This window comes from Hyperoodon ampullatus, assembly GCF_949752795.1.
Source record: "Hyperoodon ampullatus genome assembly, chromosome: 2".
In the NCBI taxonomy this organism is placed as follows: Eukaryota; Metazoa; Chordata; class Mammalia; order Artiodactyla; family Ziphiidae; genus Hyperoodon; species Hyperoodon ampullatus.
This window is the reverse complement of record NC_136915.1, coordinates 25,951,628-25,963,189: the sequence shown is the minus strand read 5'-3', so window position 1 is coordinate 25,963,189 and position 11,562 is coordinate 25,951,628. Positions and strand designations below refer to the sequence as shown.

Sequence of the window (11,562 nt, the reverse complement as noted above, 5' to 3'; positions counted from 1 at the left end):
CCTATCTGCCGTCCTGACCTTTGCCCTGAAATCCAATGCTTGTACCTTTGCCCTGAAATCCAATGCTTGTATCTGACTCCATTTGGAGGTTTAATAGGCTTCTCAAACCTGACCTTTCCGAAACTGAACTCTCCATTTTAACCCCTCCTAACCTGCTTCTCCTCCCCTGCATCTCCCTTTGTGTCCCGGCAGCTTCAGCCCAAAGCCCTGGAGTTGTCCTTGACTCTTCTCTTTGTCTCTTACCCCACATCTGACCCCTCAAAAATTCTCTCGACTTGACCTTTGCAGCCTGTGCTGAACCTGGCACCTCTCACCACCCGTACTGTGACCACCATCATTTCCCAGGACTGGCAGGAACCCCTCAAGTTCTCTCTGCATCCTCTCACCGTATTCACCTGCTCAAACCTGCCAGGGCCTCCCCCTCCCCCTTCCCCGCCTTCCCCCCTCCCCCTCCCCCTCCCCCTTCCCCGCCTTCCCCGCCTTCCCCCCTCCCCCTTCCCCGCCTTCCCCCCTCCCCCCTCCCCCTCCCCCTTCCCCGCCTTCCCCGCCTTCCCCCCTCCCCCTTCCCCCGCCTTCCCCCCCTCCCCCCCACTCAGAAGAAAGTCCAATCCCTGACTTATCTGAGGCTTGACAAGATCAGCCCCTGGCCCTCCTCCTGCCTCATTTCCCAACACCTCCCCTCACTCACTCTGCTCACCCACAGGGCTTCTTGCCTTTGGGGAAACACTCTCCATCTCTGGCTTTGGACTTGCTGCTTCCAGTGCCTGGAACTCTCTGACTCAGCTAACCACACGGTCCCTTCAGGTCTCTGCTCACCTGCTACATCCTCAGAGAGGCCTCCCAGGCCCCTCTACCTAAAACAGCACTGTCTTCTCACACACACTGGCCCCTTGCTTGTTTTATTTTTCTTCACAGCACTTATTGCTTCCACTTCATTTTATCATTGATTTATGTCTTTGCTTATGCTCTTTTTCCAACTGGTAGTTTAGCTCCATGAACTTGATTTTTGTCCATCTTGTTCATCATGTGTCGCCTGTGCCAGACACAGTCTAGGCCCTCGCATTTTATTTTATGGATGGATGGATGGATGGATGGATCAATTGATGGATCACTGGTGAATGGATGGGTGGATGGATAGATGGATGGATGGATAGATGGGTGGATTGATGGACAGATGGGTGGATGGATGGATGAATATCCACAGTCACACAGTACAGCACCCAGAGGGCAAAACACAAAACACACCAACATCTCTTGCATCTGAATACAACTTTATTTTTCCCCTAAAGCGCACTCATATTTGTACTTCCAGATATTTCTGGGGAGGTAAGGGTAGACGTTTCCACTCCCAATTTTCAGGCTCTTGGAGGAGACAAATGGATAACACATAATCCAAAGCCTGCATGAACCCTCTGGCTTCCTTGGGTGGCATGTGCAGATACCTTTCCCTTCTCCTCAGATGTTTGGCCGGGAAATCTCTGTAGCCCAAGGATGCCGGCAGATTCCTCTGGTCTTGGCTGGGCTGGGGAGGCAGCAGCAAGGTTGGTAAGGCTGATTCTGGTGGATGGGGAGGACCCTTTGCAGAAGCTGGAGATCAGAGAATGTCTTGTCTTATCAGGCGAAGCTTAAAAAAGGACACAGGACACAGGAGGTGGGTGACTTGGCCTCGGGGGCCCTCTCTCCCTTTCCCTCGCTGCAGCAAGGTGACTGGTCATCCCGATGTGTCCCGACCCCTACCTCTGTCATCATCCTTCCCTGTAGGATACATTGTCTTTTTGAGCTCACAACTCCCCAAATGTTGTTGTTTTTAAAGTTTTAGTGTGTCCAGGGGACATGTAGTAGCATCTGCCCTGCTTCGGAGTTGGCTGTATCCACACCTTGTCCATCCAACCTCCCAACCTGGGCGTTTCTTAAGGCCAAGGTCAGGTCTAAGGCACCCACATGGCGCATTAGCTGTGTGGCCAGATGCTGTATGCATGCTCCCTGAGGATGGCCAGACCGTGGGGGCAGGGGTGGCCTCTGAGCAGGCCAGGGCCAGGATCAGGGCAGCCAGAGGCAGGTGAACATGAACTGACCTTGAATGAGGATTTGCATTATCTGGCTTAATCCTCTCAACAGCCCTACAAGGGGAATGCTAATCTCACCCTCACTTCACAGATGGGGAAACTGAGGCTCTGACCACACTGCCAGGATGTGGTGGAGCCTGGATTCCCTCCAGACCTGTTTGACTCCAATGCCCCTGCTCTCTCCACTAGGGTGGGTGCCTATGGTTCACGTAAACCTTTCTGGAACAACGCAGGGGTCACTAACTGGAGGAAAGGAAGGACCAAAGCGTCACAAGGTGCTGGTCAATGCAGGTTGCCTCACATTCCAGGGCACGGCCTTCAGGGGGCACTCTTGTAATAGCGCAGGTTCCTCTCCCTGCCCCACCCCAGGGTCTAGGGGGTTAGGAGCAGGGAGGGTAGGATCAGCCTCCCGGAAGAGCTAACCTAGGCTTCAGGCCCACTTAGGGAGAAGACAGTTTTGAACCTTAGGTTGTCGCATCATTTCAGAGGCACCCAAACCTCTGTTTCCTCCACGCTACTCCTCCCCCCAGATCCCTGCCCCCAAGCATCCCCACGTGGGCGCACCGAGGTGTCTGAAGCCCCTCCATTCTGGCTTTGTCTCAGCCTACAGCGTGGTCTCCAGCAGGCTCCTGTGGAAGGAATGTGCCAGTAAAGAGGTGTTCTAGGGCACCCTCTGCTACCTAAGGAGGCAAACCCTAGGTTGGGCCCAGAGGGGATCCTGGGGCGGGGCTGTGAGGGAGCCTGGAGCTGCGGGGGAAGGGACACCTGAGGAGGGAACCCGGAGGGCAGCTGCTGATGGTCAGAGCCGAGCGGGGTGGGGGCACCTCAGTCAAGGGGCTGAGGGTCATCTGGGGACTCAGGGCTGCCTGATTCTGCCCACAAAGGCATCTACGTACGCATCAGGGCTGTCAGAACTGTCCAGGTGGGCTACCTTGGACTTACCTGTGGAGAAGCTGTAACAGGGCAACCCCACAGGCAGAGGCCAGTGTCAAAGGTCAACCAGACATCTTGGGCTTTGCTGGGGCCAGTTGGGGGAGTAGGGTATTTCTGGGACCTGGGACCCCAGAGCTCAGCCACCAGCTCCCCTTGCCAAGTTCAGATCCTGGTGAGAGCCCCTCACTGCCCAGCCCCTTTCCACCTCCCCCCAGACACCTGAGCTCGGGTCCCGTGGCACAGCAGATGGGAGGGAAGAGGGAAGCCACTGAAGACGGAGCTCATGGTGGACGTGTAGGCGCCCATGGAGGGGAAGACCAGCCACGTCCAGCTCGGGCAGCTGCACCTCCTTCAAGAAAAGCTTGTCAAAGGCATTGCACGTGGGGCTGTAGAGGGTGCTAGAGAAGAGGGGCAGCTTGGGGCAGAGGTCCTGCAGGGACATGGTGGCAGGGGGGGTGGGATCAGAGAAGGAAGACACCCCCCCTTCACTCCCCAGCCTGCAGGACATGCCCCCAGGGCACCAGAGGGAAGGTACCAGCAAAGACTCTGTCATTCACCCACTCTGACCAATTCCTGAGTGGTCCCTATGTGCCAGGCACTGTTCTTGACCCTGCCCTCATGGAGCTTATGCTCTAGAGACATACTCCTGCCCTGCCAATTCACAAGTGCAGACACAGATGGGACCTCAGTTTTTCCATTTATAAAGTGGGAATATTTTATTTAATAATCACTCAAAATACCGGGCCTCACACCTGGCTGCACTGCAAACGCCTGAGGATCGCGTCAGGGTCCCAACCCATGAGAAGTTCCGATATCAATGGTCTGTGGCATGGTCTGGGCATAGGGGTGTTTTAAAGTTTCCCAGATGATTCTAATGTGAAGCAAAGTTTGAGAATCTCTACTTCCTAAGTCTCCTGCATCTCCAAGATTCAAGGACTCTGGAACCACAAACATAATGACACAAAGAAATGCACAGGGAAACACAAACAGCCAAACAGCTGCACACACACCCCTTCACAGACCCATGGACCTGGACACCCACCTTCCTGCACAGGTGTAAATCGACAGGCCCACACAGAGAAATGCACACACACAGAAGTGCACCTGCCAATACACATAGACACATGTACGCATCCTGGTACATGCACGAGGTGTGACAATCTGTCAAGCCACCGATAATCTGAGATCTTTTGCCTCTCCTCTGGCAGCAGGGAGCCCTGCCGAAAGAGGGCTGGACTAGGGGATCTCAGAGTCTGGGAGGTGCCAGAGCCACAAAAAGTTCTCCTTACCTTCACCACAATGGGCATCCTGGGTTCAGGCTCCCTGGGAAAATGCAGAATGTGCCCTAGTGGCCGTTGTTGAGATAGAACAGCAGCTTCCAGTAGCCTCCTGAGAGCAGGCAGATGGCAGGGCCGAGCTGTGCTCAGCCAGGTCTCACCGCTGACCCGAGCCCAGCACCCTTGGGGGAGGCCTGACCCTCTGACCAGCGCTGGATAACCCCTGTTTCCTGCTCCAGGAGTCTTCTCTGAACCCATGCACGGTTGGGGCCTGTCCTCTGCTCTCCCACTGCCCCCCTGCTCCCCACATCAGAGTGTTGCCCCCCTTCCTCCTCTCCTCATAAGAATAATCTAACTAACATACCATGAGATATAGCCCAGGCATTGTTCTAAGCTCTCTACATGTACTAAGCTATTTAACTTGTAACTACACTCTGAGTAGGTACAATGAGCCCTGGTTTACAGTTGAGAAAACTGAGTCTCGTCAGAAGTCACACAGGAGATTGTGGCAGGTCTGAGATTTGTCCCCAGGTCGCAGGTCTCGGGTACTCTGCCCTCACCTTAGACCAGGTTCCCTGAGCCCCTGCTGCATGAGTCAAAACTGGGGGCAAACGGCCTCTTCATGACCTAATTCCATCATGGCTGCTCCTCAGGGATGTGCTAATTTGTTAATTTCCTTCCTCAAGGGGGTGCCCATATAAACCACATGTTCTTTTTTTTTTTTTTTTTTTTTTTTGGCGGTACGCGGGTCTCTCACTGCTGTGGCCTCTCCCGTTGCGGAGCACAGGCTCCGGATGCGCAGGCTCAGCGGCCATGGCTCACGGGCCCAGCCGCTCCGCGGCATGTGGGATCTTCCCAGACCAGGGCACGAACCCGTGTCCCCTGCATCAGCAGGCGGACTCTCAACCACTGCGCCACCAGGGAAGCCCAAACCACATGTTCTTGATGCTCTGGCACCTGGGGCCTTGCTGACCGTGAAGAGACTGCTCCTCCCCAGGCTGGTTAATTCCTAGAGATAGCAAACGACTGCCTTACAAGATCGCCTTTCCTGGGCAAGCCAACCAATCCAGCATCCATACTACAAACTGCCTGCTAGACAGAGCTCCCAGAACTTGAGGCACTACCTCTGGCTAGTGGCCCCAGGGCAGTCCTTACCCCCACAACCCGCTGAAATTGCTCAAACTAGCCAGTCCCACACCTGCCGATCCAGCCCACCCTGCCTCACCCACTCCTATCCTTGAAAACCACAGTAGAGGCTCTGGCCTGGCTTTCCCCTTTGTCCTTCTGCCTGCTGAACCACTCCGGTCCTTCCCCTTGTGGCCCTGTGTGGCCTGCCACGCGTCTGGTTTCTCCAGAGGAGACTTGTGAGTAATAACCTCTCCTTCATGACAGTTATTTCCGTGTCTTACATAACCTGATTAGAACAAAAACAGTGCCCAACTCTGACAAGCACAGGGTACAGCATAACTGTCACCTCCCTCCATCTAAACATTCTGCCTCTATTGATGTTACCGAAGTAAACGTGTGGCAGCTTTCTCTCCAGCTCCATCATACTCCTGATGCACATTGCACTGGTGGTCACCTATGACCCCCAGATCCTTTGGACAGGACCTACAAGCCGGTCTCTTCACAACCACTCTTCATCTGTTCTAAGAACACTGCTTTCTTGAATCTAAACTCAGGATTTTGTGCTGATTTCTTTTAACATTTGGAGCATTTCATAACATTTGGGCATTTTTATGCCCAGATCTTTCTGAATATTGGTTTTTCTGCCCCCTCCCCGGTGTACTTCCCACCATCCCCTCCCTGCTTTCTTAGCTGCCATCACTGATCCCATCTCCTGTAGCCACAGCCCCAGTTGTCCCTAAACTAGTTGGTCATGAGAGGTAGTCAAGACATCCCTAAGGTCAAGAGCCCAACTCTGCTTGGCATGTAGTACAAATCCAAGAGCACCAGTGTTTGAATCAGACAGATCCAGGTCCAGCTGCACCACTAGCTAGCTGTGCTGCCTCAGACAAGTTACTTCCTCTCTCTGAGCCTCACTATCTCTACCTGTAAAATGGGAATGCCCCCAAATTATTTCACAGGGCTGTGGAGCAGAAATGAGAGAAAATATGTTTTTCATACATAACAGATACTTAATAATTGGCATCTCTTGTTATTGTGGAAATAAAAATAACAGGCCCCTAGGGACTTCCCTGCCGGATCAGTGGTTAAGACTCAGCGCTTCCACTGCAGGGGGCACGGGTTCAATCCCTGATCCCATAACTAAGATCCCACATGCCATGTGGGTCAGCCAAAACACACACACACACACACACACACACACACACACACACACACACACAAATTACTCCTTACCATAATAAAGATATAAATTTTAAAAATAATAATTATAAGCTCCTAATACTTAGACTTTTGTTAAATGATGGCTTGAAATCATACGCTTCCTATCACAATAATCTTTAATGAGACATTTTGTGAAGAAATGGCAATCGGCTGACACAAGTGCCTTAGGGATTACAAAGCTGTGGGCCAATCATTTGTCAAAAAGGATAAGGGAGGAGATTAAAGCAGGTTATAAATATTTACATGTCAGTTATCATAAAGCCACAGAGAATAAAAGCAAAGCCAGCGGGAGACATCTATTCTCCATCTCATCATGAAATGGAGTTTCTAGTTAGCTCACTGTGATAAAAGCAAACCCACCTCACTCCTGCTGCAAAAATAACAATCAAAAAACTCTCCTGTGGTGGTTAATCTCAATTGTCAAAGGTTTACCATTACCCTATAGATGTCACCCTTAACCTTCAGGCCATGACAACAACGATAGTGCCTTCTTATATTTGTTGTAAGAATTTGTATTTACTCACTATATTTTTGGTATAAGAATTTGCACCTGTTAGAAAATGCCTGCTGGATGAATTTAAGGTACACACCAGCACCATGGTGTCTGTGAACCTCATGGGCTGTATTTTGTAACTTTACCCCCATAAACACAATATAAATCCATTGGCTACTTAGGAATAATGAAGACCCCTTGTCTTGGTTCTCACCTCCCAGTCTATTTCAGAGCAACAAAATAGTGATACTAACAGGTTCATCCCTAGACCCAATTTGAAGCTTGTTTCCTGCTAATTAGCCGTCCAGGGTTGGAGCCCAGACTCCCTGCCCATCCTCTCCCCTGAGGGCCGGGGAACGCCTGGATAGTGCCCTGCCCACCCACCGGGCTCCAGCACAGCCTTCCTGGCAATCATGTTGACAGCAATCATGCAGACAGATGCTGCTTAGAAGCGGTCGGGCTCTGCGATGACCTCGACGCCTCTCCCCTAGAGAAAGCCCTGGGCCAGGGCCGTGTTGATCACTCCCACCATCTGCAGGGGTAGACCCAGAGCCTAATGTGGCCAGTCCCTCTGTGGGAGCTTTACCTGCATCGTCTCCTTTCATTCCCATGACAGCTGTGTGGGAGCTGTGTGCCATTTTACTAGGGAGGAAACAGGTAGAAACTGTGGCCCAGAGTGGGGAAGTAACTTGTCCAAGGGCACGTAGCACATAGCACCCTGAGATGTCTGAATTTGGAACCATTTAAATTAATACACAGTCAGTGAAGATGAAATGTTCCCTGGGTCTCAGGGATAGCAAACTTCTACCTGACTGTAGCTTAACCGGGGATAGCAACTAACATGTCTAAAGAAAGACATGGAGCCAGATATGCACGTGCTAATATATGCACACAGGCTGTGTAAGTATAGTCAGACAAATCCCAGCTACATACGCGCATACAACTCACAGTTCCACGAGCTCCCCATACACACACACTCTGTCCCCTAAACCCAGGCTGGGACACCTGGCTCCCTCTCATCCTCCCCTCTCACCTCCTCAAACTTAGAGTCAGAGCCCTCCTCTCCAGGGAAGCCCCCTCCGATGTCCAGGAGACTCATGTCATGCCTGACCCCACAGCCCATCTCAAACACGCGCCGGCAGTTGGTGATGGCCTGCGTGAAGCTATGGGGTGCCTGGCATCTTGAGCCCTCGTGGAAGCTAAACACATGTTGAGTGACATGTAGAGAAACACATGTGAAAAAGCAAGGGTCAGTAGGAAGAGAGACAGGGTCAGAAACACCGACACACGGTCATCCTTGAGTTGGGGCGCTCACGTTTGGGGGGTGGTCACCTCTCTTAGCAGGCCCCTCCCAGTGTCTCATTGCAGGGGCTCCCTTTCTCTTCCACCTTGGAAGGAGTGTGCTCAGAACCCCGAATCCCCATGCCGGAGGGCAGGGTGGGCTGAGGAACCAATCAGGGCTGGGTCGGGTGAGGCCGGTGCAAAAGTCCAGGGGGTGCCACAACACTAAGGAATCAAGATAAAGAACATTAAATGCGATCGTTGTAAAGAGCAATATTGATTCAGAAACATCGCTAATGAATAAAACATTAAAAATGGAAATAGGGACTTCCCTGGTGGTCCAGTGGGTAAGACTCGGTGCCTCCAAAGCGGGGGGCCTGGGTTTGATCCCTGGTCGGGGAACTAGATCCTGCATGCATGCTGCAACTAAGAAGCCCACATGCTGCAGCTAAAGATCTGCGTGCTGCAACAAAGATCCTTCATGCCACAACAAAGACCCGGTGCAGCCAAAATAAAGACATACATACGTACATACCTAAATATTAAATAAATAAATAATGTAAATAAAGACAAGATTGATAATAGTAATTGAACCCTGAAGCAAAAGGAAAAATCAGAAATGCCAATCCTGTCTTTAGTTAAAATTTTGATATTTTCCTCATTATGAATTTTTTTTGCATTATTTTTTATTTTTTCAAATATTGTATTAAAATGTTATTTATCTAGAGTACTAAGTGGTTTTTTTTCACACATACACACTGTATTTTATTTTTACAAGAGATAAATAAATTGACACCAAGCATTGTAAATGGCTGACCACAACAAAAGCAACAATGATTGCAATTACCAAACACAAAACACACTCATACTATGTCATAATATTGACGTTCAGTCCAGTAATCCTCCACTGTAACAGCTCCTTTACTTTGCAGTGAAAATTGCTTTGTATATTTGTTGCCTCTGAGTCCTTGTGGGATTTTTTTTTTTTTTCGGTACACGGGCCTCTCGCTGTTGTGGTCTCTCCTGTTGCGGAGCGCAGGCTCAGCGGCCATGGCTCACGGGCCCAGCTGCTCCGCGGCATGTGGGATCTTCCCAGACCGGGGCACGAACCCGCGTCCCCTGCATCAGCAGGCAGACTCTCAACCACTACGCCACTAGGGAAGCCCCCCCTTTTTTTTTTATCCAAACAGAAAGTCACAAAAATTAAATCATCCTCATCAGTTCACTCAGTCCCATGTAATTAATTCTTTTTTCATCTTGATCTTTTGTTAGCACTTTTATGAATTCATCAGTTTTCCATTAGAGTTCTGAAAATGCTTATTCATTAACATCCCCTTAAATTTTGCACCCAGGGCCTGTGCCTCCTTTGTCCCACCCTAATCCCAGATAAGATCCAGGTTCTTCGCTGAGGACAGATGGAGCATCACGAGGTCCAGAGGGGCCTCAGCTGACCAGAGGGTGTCCAATAAGCTAAAGGCTGGAGATCGATAGTGGAAACCAGGACTCCTGCCTCCCGGGCAGGGAAAGCCAGTGCGCTCACCTGGTTCCAACCACCGGCAACCCCAGGTCTCTGGCTGACTTCAGCATATGTTCACACACCTCCAGGCTGGCCCCAAACTTGGCGCTCAGGGGCAAGATGCTCTCACTGTCCTGGGTCCACAGCCGGAGGACCAGCCTGGGAGAGGGGTGCAAAGGATACCAGGGGTTCTTAGGCACATGAGCCCCAATGCCCCCGACCCAACCTCCCTCCAGCTTCCCACCCACCCCCTGCCTAGTTCCTCTGGACTGTCCAAACATGGAGTCCCAAGGAGTGAACACACTCACTACTTACAGACTTCTTCCCAGGCAAGAAAAAGCAGGAAAAGGATAAAATTATAAATACACCTTCCACAGGTCTCCACGTTACAGGATCAGAGATGTTAAATAACTTTCCCAAGATCACACAGCATGTGACAAATGAAACTGAAATGTGAGCCCTGGTCTCCCCGACTCCAATACAAGTGCCTTTTCCATGATGTCGCCTAATGCCAGACTGCCTAATGCTAGGCTCTGCCTAGTGTCTATGCAGACACAGGCAACGTTTGTTTAGCACCAATGTGCACCAGGGAAGGCATCGGGCCACTGACCCAAATTCTTGTACTTTGCTGCTTGGGTCTGTGCCAGTCACCATATGGGACCACCTTCATCTGGTTCCTGCAGCCCAACTACGTCTGCCGGGGTCCCAGGCTTGAGGCCCCTTGCTCTACCTGTCTCCACCTGTTTGCACCGCCCCTCCTCCACTGGTCTCACCTGGCCCCGGGGTGGTGCTGGGCCACCTTGATTAGCTCCCCCTCACTGTTGAAGTTCAGGAACCGAACCCCATGACGGGCAGCATACTAGATGTGCGAGCCAGGCTTGCAGGGGTTGGCATAGATGATACGAGAGGGGGCCACGCCCAGCTCCTGCTCCAGCTCCACCTGGCATGGGTAACAGCCAGAGTAGGGGGCTGCCTCACTGCCCTTTACTGCTTGGGGACAGGAAGCCTGGGCATAAGTAAAAGGGGCTGCCCTTGACTGAACCCCTACTATGCAGTGTGTTGAGCACAAATTGTGCTCTTTAAGCTTCTAGACTCTTCTAAGGAAAGTATAGTTGGCCCCATTTTCAAAAGGAAGGAACTGCGGCTCAGGTGAAATGGCTGTGCCAGGACAGGAATGGGGTCTGTGGCTTCAAGCCTGTGCTTCCACTCATTCGCTCAGGCTGTCTGCCTTAGTCACGTGGACCAGAGGGAGGTCGACCACACCCATAGTTCATTCATTTATTCCTTCCCAAACAATTGAGGACTACGAGTGTCATCTCCTGTTCAGGGTGCTGCAGTCCCCACTCCAGGACCCCTGGCAAGTGGCCTTTTTTTCCCAGGAAGTGTCAGGCCTGTGAATGAGACAACTGGCCTTGAGCCCAGGCTCAACTGGCTGGCACAGTCGAAGCCAGTGCCCAGGGTGGCCAGGACATGCAGCACCCAGGGGCTGCTGTTGCACTTCACCACATAGAAGGGTAAGACCCGAGGCAGGGCCTGGCGGAAGACCTGATGGCGGCTGGCCAGCATGCCCAGGTCAACCACCGTGAAGGGTTCTTGGCGATCCTGCCAGCACAGGGAAAGAGGAAGAGAAGGCTGGGTAGTGGGTTA

General features: G+C 51.7%; 1 pseudogene across 1 annotated transcript in view; it reads right to left on the bottom strand.

Annotated features, from left to right (window-relative positions):
* Window positions 1-4,344: 4,344 nt before the first annotated feature.
* Window positions 4,345-11,562, bottom strand: part of LOC307063995 (antizyme inhibitor 2-like) — a 43,092-nt pseudogene continuing 35,874 nt past the window's right edge. The window contains exons 7-12 of the transcript in view: window positions 11,323-11,517; window positions 10,689-10,840; window positions 9,940-10,074; window positions 8,152-8,317; window positions 7,503-7,650; window positions 4,345-4,388 (exon numbers count right to left, since the gene is read on the bottom strand). The product of the transcript in view is annotated as an antizyme inhibitor 2-like (transcript). The remainder of the gene's footprint in view (window positions 4,389-7,502; window positions 7,651-8,151; window positions 8,318-9,939; window positions 10,075-10,688; window positions 10,841-11,322; window positions 11,518-11,562) is intronic.